Here is a 13,898-nt window from a genome sequence, read left to right on the forward strand (position 1 = left end):
GGGGAATCCTTAAAGGAATGTTGCCTATTGGATGTTCCTTGCCTCCTCAGATTGGGTCTCTATTGGTAAACACACTTGCTCAGTCTCTGGCTAGCAATAGCCCACCAGAAGAGTGGACTCTGGGTGAACGTGATGGGGGAGCCAGAGGGGCAGCATCTGGGATTATCAGTCAGTTATGCTCCCCCAACAGGGGAAATGAGTACCACATTTGTATGACTGCCATAACACTCTAGATTTCAGCCCATGATTCATGTGATTCATATTGAATATATGCTTGTTTCTAGACCTTGCCACTTTCATTCCACATTTTAGAAAGTAAGTCAGATTCCCTCCCCTGTCCTCCTCGCCTCTCTTCTCCCCTCCCCTCCCCTCCCCACTCCTCGCCTCTCTTCTCCCCTCCCCTCCCCTCCCCACTCCTCTCCTCTCTTCTCCCGAATTCAACTTCTTTCTTTCAACTTTCTTCATTTTAATGATTATCTCAGACAGTTTTCAATTTATTATACTTAGAAAATATAAACCTCCTTGGCATATTTATTTTGGAAATGTTTTAATACTGCTTATATGGGTAATGATTGGAACATGACAAAAAAAAAAAAAAAAAGCTAGAGATTTTTCAGGAATTGCCTTAAAGTAATTGCTGTTTTGCTGAGGTGTTGCCACAATTCCAAAAATATATTTTACCTCCTATTGGGATTCAGTGCTATTGAGAAAAGAGAGCAAGAAGTGCTCAATGTTCCATATAGCATAGAATAGCTGAAAATCCAAGCATATTGGATGTAAATTCATATGGCAACGATGAAAAATTTCTATCCTGTAGAACCTTTTAGGTGCATCTTGATCACTCTCACACATGGACACCTTGGAGCTTTGGACATGTGATAGCACTCCACCCCTCAGTTTATCCAGACAGCTTGACACTTTCACTGCAGTTGTTGCTAAATTTAAATTTTTACTATTTTCCATTGAATCCTACCACTCAGTATTCCCTCCTGTCTGCTCACATGGATAACCCAGCAGGTGTGATGGATTTAATACCTTTTTAGACTTTACTTTTCTGTAGTTTTTATTCTTCTTCTTTTTTTTAACCTTGGGTAACTCAGATAGGAAACATAAGCATTATCTTCTGTTCTTCCTGCCCTATCCCCTCACCTCCCACTTCATACACATTCTCCCTATCCCACCAGGCTCCACTGGACGAACAGTTAGGCAGAGTCATTTACAACCTCTTTGGAGAGATAGATAGGGTGTCTGTAAGGTGGTGGTGCTGTATGGAAGGACATGGGCTTTCAGTCAAATGCACCTTAGTTCAAATACTGATTTCAAAACTGATTTGATGTGTAAATTCAGGAGTCAGGGAAAGTCTTAACCTATTTGAAGCACTTTGGAAAAATGGTGAAAGACAGTACCTAACTCTCACATGCATATATCCATATAAATACACACACATACACTATATGCATTTACATATAATTAAGTATTAACACAGAGAACATTGGTGTTTCATTATTCTCAATGCCTGTGTGCTGGTTTGAATGTATTATGCCCCCCAAAATGCCATTATCTTTGATGCAGTCTTGTGTCAGCAGGAAATGTATTGGTGTTGATTGGGTTGAAGACTTTTGGTTGGATGTTTCCATGGAGATGTGATCACTTAACTGTGGGCGAGATCTTTCATTGGATAATTTCCATGGAGGTGTGGCTCCGCCCACTCAGCATGGGCCTTGATTAGTTTACTGGGGCACTGTATAAGCTCAGACAGAAGGAGTGAGCTTGCTACAGCCAAGCGGGACACTTGGAAGAACGCTCAGGAGCTGAGAGTAGCTGCAGATGAGAGACAGTTTGAAGACGGCCATTGACAGCATACTTTTGCTCCAGAGAAACTAAGAGAGGAAAAACACCTCAAGAGCAACTAAGAGTGACATTTTTGAGGAACTGCAGCCTAGAGAGAAATGTCCTGGGAAAAAGCCCTTTTGAAACCAGAACTCTGGAGCAGACACCAGCCATGTGCCATCCCAGCTAAAATAGGTTTTCCAGAGACCATTGGCCATCCTCCAGTGAGGGTACCCAATTGTTGATAACTTACCACGGACAGTTTATGGCCTTAAGACAGTAACTATGCTACCAAATAAACCCACTTTATAAAAGCCAATCCAGCTCTGGTGTTTTACGAAAAGGCAGCATTAGCAAACCAGAACAGCCTCTTTATTCATTTATGAATTATAATAATTTTTCCATCTTTCTATACCATTGCATCATTATTATTCTGTGTAGAAAAAGTCATGGTTTTAAAACAGCTTCTTTGGGGATTGGATATATTAGAAAGAAACAAATACTTGGGTTATCATCCGTATAAAAGGCTTGTGTTAGACTGAGTAAGGAATGGGAATCTGTGTAAATAGGATCAGAATCCCTGTGCCTAAGAATTTACTATAACATGGCTAAAGGGACAGAATATGCAAACATAAAACCACAAGGCACAAGGCAGTAAGTATTGGGCCCCTGATTTTTAACAAAAAATATTTATGAAGTCAAAGGATAGTGAGTTCACTATAAAAAGGGGTGGTCAAAGAAAGGCATCATGAAGCCACAGTGTATTGGATCCGGGTTGTTAAATTTTCAGGAATTTTTTTACCTGGACTTTAAAAACAGTTGTTGTGATAATAATTTATCAAAATAAACATTGTGGTAAATCACCTGCTTCAAAATGGTAAATGTTTGGGATCGGGCTCCATCATACAACACTCTAGCTTTGGTCTGGTGGTCCTTGAGGACAGTTGCTGAGAGGCAACTCTACTGAACAAAAGCAAATACATTATATAAACTTATATTAAATAAATTAAATTACAAACTTGATACTCAAAACTCACCACTGCCTAATGATTGTATTACTTTTTTTTTTCTTTTTGGTAGTCTCTATTCTTTCTATATTGTACCTGGTTAGTAGATGAACTATATAATTCTATGTTACTGCACATCTCTTGCTGGGTCCACACTCAGTCACATCACTGTGGTAATTAGAACTCAGCCATGGTGGGAGTATTTACAAGCTAGACTTGCAAAAAGCTACAAATCAAGGCCTGCTTTATTGTTTTGCTGATTCTCTAGACTTAAACCAATGAAGAAGATGCTAATAAAGGAGATTGACTTTAAAAGATTCTTAAATTTCAAGCTGATGCTGAAAGTGGTTTTGGTTTAATGAATAGTATTCAGTTTAATGAGAAATAGTATAGCAGTAGATCACAGATTTAATGACAGTAAATTTATTGGGAGTAGAATTAGCTGACTGGGATGTAAGTACATTTGTCAAATCATTGTTGAATTACAGTCATAGGTTGGTTACAGTTACAAGAGGTAAGCAAAAATCAACAGAAGCATTTTATGAGATACAATGGGTTATCTGGAATTTATAACGAAAAGTATCATAGGATTTATTGTTATTTGCATTGTGTGCTGCACATTCTTTTTATCAGTAAAATGTATCTAATCATTAAATATTTACCAACACAGTCACTACAAGAAGGTTAAAGGAAAAAGGGAAAATTTGTGAACTTACTTTACTTTTATCCCTCTTTTCATTTAAATACTTTTAGTGTGGATTCATTTTTATATCTCAACTAAACTATTACAAATGTATCCTAAGAAATGAACTAGGATTTATCCTATAAGTCATAAGAGACAAAAAAAAATAACATTTTTCAATGCTTCCAACTTTCATTTATTTTCATATGGATGTCAAATGAACTCAGCACCATTTTTTGAAAAAGCACATTTTCAGTATTGTAGCACTGTGCCAAATTTACTGTAAATCAGATGCTTCATTCATTTCTAAGATCAACACACTATTCCATTCTTCTATTCATTTTATCTTGTGCCAATGCCATACTGTTTTAATTACTCCTGGCTTTATAATGATTAGTGATACCTGGTAGACAAAGCCCTCCCACAAGGTTATTTTTCTAGAGCAAATTAGATAATCTTGGCACTATGCATTTCAATTTAGTTTAAGCATAAGCTTACCAAACCACTTTGTGTTTTCAATAGTAGAAATGACATCTTTCGAGTAATGAATCTTCCAGTCTGTTTACATGGTACATTCCACCTAATTTCCTATTTCTTTCAATGATTTTAATTTTAGAATAGAGGGCATGCTTATATTTGTTAGATTTATTTTACAATATTTGACATTTTATGACATTGCATAATGTCAATATTTAATTTTAATTTTTAATTCTTTTGCTAATATAGACTTTGTGTCTAAGGGGTCTTTCTAATTCACTTATACAATTATTAAATTAATCTGTTCTAAGTTTTTTTTTAAATATTCTTAATGTACACAACATTGCCATTTGCAAATTAAATGGAAGTTGTATTAAAGCATCTCCATCCTTATAACTTTCACTTCTCTTTCTTGCCTTATTGTACAGTTTAGGATAATAAGTACAAGGGTGAGAGCAGAGACATTTGTCTGCTTCCAATCTTACCAGGAAAATTTTAATATATCACTATTTATTATGATGTATACTGTAAATTATTGAGGGGCATTCCTTATCAGATTAAAAGAATTCCTTTCTATTCCTAGTAAGAATATTTATAATGAATATTTTTATGAATTTTATCAAATGTTCTTTCTGCCTGCATTGGGTTGTGCTTAGGGGTTTTCTACTTTTCTCTTTTCAATGTAGTGAATTACTTGATTGATTTCAAATTTTTGAACCATGTTTATATTCTTGGAATATTAACTTAATTAGGCAGGATGTATTATCTTTTTATCATTGTGTTTGATTTGCTGATTAATATTTTCTTTAGGAATTTTGCCTCAGTGTTGGATTTCTTGTAAAACCATTGTGAGATTCTGATACCAGCATTAGGCTGGCCTCAGCCTGGCTCCCTTCTGCTATGGATGCAGACCCAAGAGCCACTCACAGCAGCAAGGTAGAAGACACACATGTCCAGCAGCAGGGACCAAAGTCCTCAGAGACAAAGGGTGGAACACAAGAAGCTGAGCAGTGCCACATACAGAAGTGCCCTGTGGGTAAAAGAGACCATGGCACAACTGCTATCAAGGGGTGGACACACTCAATCCAGCCTTTGTTTTCTTGACCACATAAGCACAAAATGGATTGATACTATCTGGCTCGCCAGAGCAGGATACCTAATTGGGGAAGAAACTTGGAGTAGACAGCCTCAAGGTAAAAAAAAAAAAAAAAAAAAAGAGGGGGTTGACTGAACTGCTGTAAGAAAACACAGGTTCCCAGACTAAAAAATGTCATGAAAAGGTGGTGCTGAGTGAAAGAGAGAATTCAAACAATCATAGGAGCTGGGAAGAAAATTCTACACAAAGACAAACAGAATAGATCAAGGCTTCTGGAGAAGGAACAGAGAAAAGGAAGTTATATTCTAGAGGTGAAACAATTGTAAAAATGGCATTCTTCAAAATTGTACAACATATCCAGAGCAAGAATTAGGTGCAAAACAGCTGAGCAAAGCTGAACAGTTAAAGGGTCCAGAATAAGTTGGACCAAATGGCAAGAGACTTAACATAAAGGCAATGAACAATAAAACCCTAGGCAAGAAAGAGAAATTGGCCTTCAGAGTAAACACATAAAAAAAAAAAAAAATCAGATGCCTGGGCATGGCAAAAAATTGCAAGCATCATAAGAAATAGGAAGATAAGACTCAGTTAAGGGAAAACAATTAAAACTTTAGAGGAGACAAAGAATTTGTAACAACTAAACAAAGAAGCTCAAACAAATCCACATCAACTTAAGGAGATGAAAGAAAATATGGATAGAAATAAACTAATGGTGGAAATAGACCTAAAGGATATTAAGATGACAATGTGTGCCCATGAAGAAGAATTTGAAAGATTAAAAGAAACATAACAGAAATTATGGGGATGAAAGGCATAATGTTGGCTATTAAAAATATAGTAGAGGCATACAAAAACATATTTAAAAAGGCAGAAGAAAGGATCAGTGAATTAGAAGATGGGACAATAGAAATCATACATTCAGACAAACAGATAGAGAAAAGAATAGGAAAAGTTGATCAGTATCTCAGGGATGTGAGTGAAAATGCGACATGTACCAACATACACATCCTGGGAGTCTCAGAAGGAGAAGAGAAGGGAAAAGGGGCAGAAAGAAGTTTTAAGGAAATAATGGCCAAAAGTTGTCCAACTCTTATGAAAGACATAAATATACATGTCCAAGAAGCATATTTTACTCCAAACAGAATAATTTATAATAAATCTACAGTGAGACACATACGAATCAGAATGACAAATGCTAAAAGTGGACAATTCTGAAAGCAGCAAGAGAAAAGCAATTTGTCGTATACATGTTATCCTTGATAAGACTAGGTTCTGATTTCTCTTCAGAAACCATGGAAGCAAGAAGGCAGGGCAGTGGTATAATATATTTAAAGTGCTGAAAGGGAAAAATTAAAAAACAACCAACCAAACAAACAAAAGCCTGCCAGCCAAAAATTCTTTATCTGGCAAAACAGTCCCTCAAAAATGAGGGAGAGTTTGAAATATTCACAGATTAAAAAAAAACTGAGAACTTATCAAAAAGAGATCTCCCTACCAGAATTACTAAAGGGAGTTCTACAGAAAGAAAGGAAAACACAGGAGAGAATGGCATGGAGTATGGTGGAGGAATGAAGATTACCAGTAAGGGTAACTAAAAGGGTAAATGCAAAACCCAGTAGTATGGTATCCTCAATATACAATTTTACTCTTTAATTCCTACAAGAGTCAGAATACAATCGATCAAGAAAATTATATTTCCTGATAATGGATGCACAAAATATAAAGAGGTGATGTTGGGCAAAAAATGTAAAGAGGGAGAATGAAGAGATATGGAAACAGATAATGTTGTACGCTCTTGAAGCTAAGTTGGTATCTTTCACATATAGTAGACTATAGAAGTAGGTTGTGTAACACAAACTCCAGGGTAAACACAAAGAAAGTATTTTAGAAATATTCAGGAACAGGAGGAGCTAAGATGGCAGCATAGAGAGGGACTGGAAGCTAGTTAGTCCCCTGGAACAATTAATAAACAACAGAAAAATTAGTAAATAACCTGGAATATCTGTGGGGAGACAAACTTGACTGTCCACTCATCACACACCAACCTGAATTGGGAGGAATGCCCAAGATCGCAGCATAAAATCTGTAAGTAAAAACTGCGGATCCGAGTGGAGAGCCCCTCCCCCATGGAAGCCTCCCAGTGCTAGAGAGCAGCACTCTCTGAACAAGCAGATATAATTTAGCCCAGCTCCAACTGGAGTTTTAATGTTAACTGCTAAATACAGACAGCGAATCCCCAACAATCAGACAGAGGCTTTTGCTGATGACTGACCTTGGGAGAGTCAGGGGACATATCTGTCTCAGGATTGGGAGCCCAAAGCATCGAGTGTTATCTCTGACTGACAAGTGAATCTGGGAGCTTTCTGTCCCTTTCTCTCTCTCTCAACCTAGGTGGCTCAGTGGGGAAAGCCTCAGCCATTTTCAGCTCGCAGTGCTTTGCAGTAGGAAAGCCTCAGCGATTTTAAACTCACAACACTCTGACACAGACAAGGGTAGAGATATCAGAGTCAGAGAAAAAAAGAATCTATTTATATACAAATGACCTCTCTGTAGGAGGCATAGCTTCCCAAGAGGAAAGAGGAGGGGCCCAGCTCTACTATCTGCCTTACATTCAGAACCAGACCCCAGAGCCTGAGCCACAGGCCACACCCCCTTACACCAGCCAGTGACAGGCTGACAGGCACCACTTGCTGGGCAGAAAAGCACAGGGTACGTCAATCCTCTTAAGACACACCATCAGAGAAACCAGATACTGAATATTTCCTCCTTCTAGGACCTGAGCTTCTTCTCATCTGGGAAAACCTGATTGGGGTGGCCTAGGAGGGTCAGATGCCTAGACAACAGAAAACTACAACCTACACTAAGAAAAATGAAGTTATGGCCCAGTCAAAGGAACAAACTTACACATCAACTGAGATGAAAGAATTTAAACAACTAATACTAAATCAATTCAAAAAGTTTGGAGAAGATATGGAAAAAGAGATAAAGGCTCTAAAGAAAACACTGGGCATACATAAGGCAGAAATAGAAAGTTCAAAAAAAAAAAAAACAACTGGCAGAATCTATGGAAATGAAAGGCACAACACAAGAGATGAATGACACCATGGAAACATACAACAGCAGATCTCAAGAGACAGAAGAAAACACTTAGGAATGGGAGAAACAAAATACCTGAAAACCTACACACAAAAGAATAGATACAGAAAAGAATGGAAAAATATGAGCACGTTTCTGGGAACTTAAGGATGAAATGAAATACAAGAATGTACATATCATTAGTGTCCCAGAAGGAGAAGAGAAGGGAAAGGGGCAGAAGCAATAATAGAGGAAATGATCAATGAAAATTTCCCATCTCTAATGAAAGACATAAAATTACCAATCCAAGAAGTGCAGTGTACTCCAAAAAGAATAGATCTGAATAGGCCTATGCTAAGACACTTAATAATCAAATTACCAAACATCAAAGACAAAGAGGGAATCCTGAAAGCAGCAAGAGAAAAGCAATCAATCATATACAAAAAGCTTAATAAGACTATGTGCTGATTTCTCAGAAGAAACCATGGAGGCAAGAAGGAAGTGGTGTGATATATTTAAGGTACTGAAAGAGAAAAACTGCCAATCAGGAATCCTATATCCAGCAAATCTGTCCTTCAAATATGAGGGAGAGTTCAAAATATTCTCTGACAGACAATGAGAGACCTTGTCAGCAAGACACCTGCCATATAGGAAATACTAAAGGGAGCACTACAGAGTGATAGGAGAAGACAGGAGTGAGAGGTTTGGAACACAATTTAGGATGATGGCAGCATAGCAATGTAAGTACAGTGAACAAAGATAACTATGAATATGGTTGAAAGAGGAAGGTTAGGAGCATGTGAGACACCAGAAGAAAAGAGGAAAGATAAAGACTGAGACTTTGTAACTCAGTGAAACCTAAAGTGTTCAACAATTGTGATAAAATGTACAAATGTGTTTTTTCATGAGGGAGAAGAAACACATGTCAACCTTGCAAGGTGTTAAAAATAAGGAGCCATTGGGGGAAAATGCAATAAGTAAACTAGAGACTATAATTAACAGAATCATTGTATTATGCTTCCTTTAATGTAACAAAGACAATATACCAAGGTAAATGCAGATAAGAGGTGCACATAGGGGAGGGGTGTGAGACTCTTGGCATTGGTGTTGTTGTTTGACTCTTTAGTCTACTTTGATTTAAGATTGTCTTTCCTTTTGCTGCTTTCTAGCTGTCATGTTTTTTTTTTCCTCATTCTTTTTTCTTTTTCTTTTGCTTCTCTACCTTGTTTGACTCTTCCTCCTGCTTTGTGGAAGAAATGTAGATGTCCTTAAATAGACAGTGGTGAGGGTGGTGAACACATTAATATGTGACTATACAGGGAACCATCAATTGTTTGCTAAGGATGGAATGTATGGCATGTGAACAAAACCATCATTAAAAAAAAATGGGTTGATGATGAAACTTGAGGGCAATATATTGAGTGAAATAAGCCAGGCACATAAGGACAAATATTGCAGGGTCTCACTGATAGGAACTAATTATAATATGTAAACTTATAGACATGAAATATAAGTTACCAAGATATAGAACAAGGCTAAAGAATGGGGATCGGTTGCTTAGTATGAGCAGAATGTTCAACTAGGATGAACTTAAATGTTTGGAAATGAACAGAGGTGACAATAGCATGTTGTGAGAATAACTAACAGTGCTGAATGGTGCATGAATGTGGTGGAAAGGGGAAGCTCAGAGTCATGTATGTCACCAGAAGGAAAGTTGGAGGTCAAAAGATGGGAATGTATAACAGTGAATCTTGTGTTGGGCAATGCCCATGATTAACTGTATAAATATTAGAAACCTCTTTCATGAACTGGAACAAATGTATGACACTACAACTAGAAGTTAATAATTCAGGGGCATATAGGGAGAAGATATATACCTATTGCAACCTATATACTACCGTTAGTAATATTTCAACAGTCTTTCATAAACAGTGACAAATGTACTATACCAATACTATGAGTCAACAATGGAGGGGAATATGGGGGGATTTGAGTTTCCTTTTCTCTTTTTTTTTTTCTCTTCTTTGTCTTTTTTCTTGTCTGGAGTAATGAAAATGCTCTAAAATTTGAATAAAAATTAACTGTGATGATGGATGTACAGTTTTATGAGGTTACTGGGAGAAATTGATTGTACACTTTGGATCTTTGGGCAATTGTATGATAGGTGAACAATCTCAATAAAATAAAAAATATATATATACAGGAACAAAAATGAGAAAGTGATCCATCAGATCTATTACAAAGGGGCAACAATAAAGAATAATAGTCTGCAATAAAGGGAGAGAAAAAAAAGAAATATTTATATGTTTAAAGTAATAAAACAGAATGTTAATGGATTACCCTCCTGATTGAAAGACACACATTGGCACAAATAGGATGAAAGTGAAAGGATGGAGAAAGATATTTCATGCAAACTGTAATAAAAAAGAGCTGGGGCAGCTATACTAATATTGGACAAAATAGACTTTAAGTCAAGAGCTGTTATAAGAGACAAAGACAGACACTATAAATTATTAAAAAGGGCAATCCACAAGAAGAAATAACAACCATAAATATTTATGCACCTAAACACAGTGCTCCAGATACTTGAGGCAAACACTGGCAAAACTGAATGGAGAAATAGACACATCTACAATAATAGTTGGAGACCATAGTACACAACTGTCATCAATAGACAGAACATCTAGACAGAGGATCTATAAAGAAACAGAGAACTTGAAAAATATGATAAATGACCTAGACAGATACATATAGAACATTGCATATCATAACAGCAGGATATACATTCTTCTCAAGTGCTCATAGATCCTGGATAGACCAGATGTTGGGTAGCAATAAAAGTCTCAAAAAATGTTAAAGTTTGAAATTATACATGGCATCTTCTCTGATCAAAATGGAATGAAGTTTGATATCAGTAACAGGCAAGAAACTAGAAATTCCACAAATACATGGAAGTTAAATGACATACTCTTAAATAACCAATGAATGAAAGAAGAAATTGCAAGGAAAATCAGTAAATATCTTGAGACAAACAAAAACAAGAACAAAACAAAACAAATCTTTTACGATGCAGCAAAGTCAGTGCTGAGAGGAAAATTTATAGCCCTAAATGCATATATTTTAAAAACAAGATAGAGCAAAACCTAAGGCCTAATGACACATGAGGAAGAGTTAGAAAAGAACAGCTAACTAAACCCACAGCAAGCAAAGAAAGAAAAAAACAAAAACTAGGGCAGATGTAAATGAAATTGAGAATAAAAACAGTAGAGCAATTTAACAAAACCAAAAGATGGTTCTTTGAAAAGAGCAATAAAATTAACAAATACTTAGCAAGACTGACAAACTAAAAAAAGATTGAAGGTGCAAATAAATGAAATCAGAAATGAGAAGAGGGACATTATTATTGACCACAAAGTGATAAAAAATTATCATTAGTGTGTACTATGAACAACTAGATGCCATCAAATTAGACAGCCTAGATGAAATGGACAAATTCCTAGAAATACATGAACAACCTGCACTGACTCTAGAAGGAATGGAAGTCTTCAACAGAACAATTACAGGTAAAGACATTGAATCAGTCATCAAAAACCTCCTAACAGAAAATCCCAGGACAGGATGTCTCCACAGGTGAATTCTACCAAACATTCCAAGAGGAATTAATACTAATCCTGCTCCAACTCTTCCAAAAAAATGAGGAGCAGGGATTGTTACCTATCTCATTTTATGAGAACAATTTCATTCTAATACAAGCACCAGCCAGAAAAGATATTAGAAGAAACGAAAATTACAGACCAATTTCTCTTATGAACATAGATGCAAAATCCTCAACAAATTACTTGCAAATCAAATCCCATGGCACATTAAAAGAATTATACAACATGATCAACTGGGAGTTAACCCAGGTGTGCAAGGGTGGTTCAACATAAGAAAATCAATTAATGTAATATACCACATTAACCGAAAAACAAACAAACCAAAAAACACATGATCATCTCAATTAAGGTAGAAAAGGCATTTGACAAAATCCAACATCCTCTCTGGATTAAAACACAAAACAAACAAAACACTCAGTAAAAACAGGAATAGAAGGAAGCTTCCTCAACATGAGAAAAAACATATATGAAAATCCCACTGCTAATATCATACTTAAGGGTGAAATACTTCAAGCTTTTCATCTAATATCTGGAACAAGATAAGTATGCCCATTTTCCCACTGTTATTCAACATTGTATTGGAAGTTCCAGCCAGAGCAATTAGGTAAGGAAAAGAAATTTCTTAGGTAAAGAAAGAAAGAAGTAAAACTTTCACTATTTGCAGATGACATAATCTCATATATAGAAAGCCCTGAAAAATCTACAACAAAGCTACCAGATACAATAAATAAAATTGGCCAGATGGCATAGTACAAGATCAACTCACAAAAATTAGTAGTGTTTCTACACACTAGTAATGAGCAATCTGAGGACAAATAAAGAGAAAAAAATCCATTTACACTAGCAACTAAAAGAAACAAATATCTAGGTATAAATTTAACCAAAGATGTAAAGGACTTATACATTGAAAACTACAAATCTTTGCTAAAAGAAACCAAATAATATCTACATAAATGGAAGGGTATCCCATGCTCATGGATTGGGAGACTTAATATTGTTAAGATGCAAATTCTACCCAAAATGATTTTAAAATTCAACACAATCCCAATGAATATTGCAACAGCCTACTTTGCAGAAGTGGAAAAGCCAACCATCAAATTCATTTGAAAGAGCAAAGGACCCTGAATAGCAAAAAACATCTTGAAAAAGAAGAACAAAGGTGGAACACTCACACTTCTTGACTTTAAAAATTATTTTAAAGCTACATTGGGCAAAACAGAATGGTACTGAAAAAAGGCTAGATTTATATACCAGTAAAACTGAGTTGAGAGTTCAGAAATAGACCCTCACATTTAAGGCCAATTGATTTTTGAGAAGGATGCCAAGTCCACTCAATTGGGAAAGAATAGACTCTTCAACATATAATGTCAGGAGAATTGGATATTCATATGCAATGTATGAAAGAGGACTCCTATTTCACACCAGAAAGTAACTCAAAATATATGAAAGGCATAAATATAAGAACCAGGGCTGTAAATCTCCTAGAGGAAAAAGTAGGGTAGCATCTTCAGGATCTTGTATTAGACCATGGTTTTTAGACTTTGTACCCAAAGCACAAGCAACAAAAGAAAAAAAGAAAAATTGATTTATGGAAGCTCATCACATTAAGGAACTTTGTACATAAAAGGACTTTATAATAAAAGTGTAAAGATAACCTATTCAATGGGAGAAACCATTTGGAAACCACACATCTGGTAAGGTTTTAATATCCAGAATATATTTTAAAACTCCTACAACTGAACAAAAAAAGGGAAAAAAACCCATTTGCAAAATCAGAAAAAGACTTGAATAGACATTTCTCCAAAGAGGAAATACAAATGGATTAAAAGCACATGAAAAGATGCTCAACATCATTAGCTATTAGGAAATTGCACATCAAAAAACTACAGTGAGATACCATTTCACATCATCTAGAGTGGCCATTATTAAGAAAATGGAAAATTACAAGTTTTGGAGACGATGCAGATTCTATTAGTCAGGGTTCTCTAGGGGAACAGAACCTACAGGAGATAACTGTAAATATTATTGGATTTTTATAAGAATTGTCTCACATGACTATGAGGATGCACAAGTCC

Source organism: Choloepus didactylus, chromosome 9, assembly GCF_015220235.1.
Source record: "Choloepus didactylus isolate mChoDid1 chromosome 9, mChoDid1.pri, whole genome shotgun sequence".
Taxonomy (NCBI): domain Eukaryota; kingdom Metazoa; phylum Chordata; class Mammalia; order Pilosa; family Megalonychidae; genus Choloepus; species Choloepus didactylus.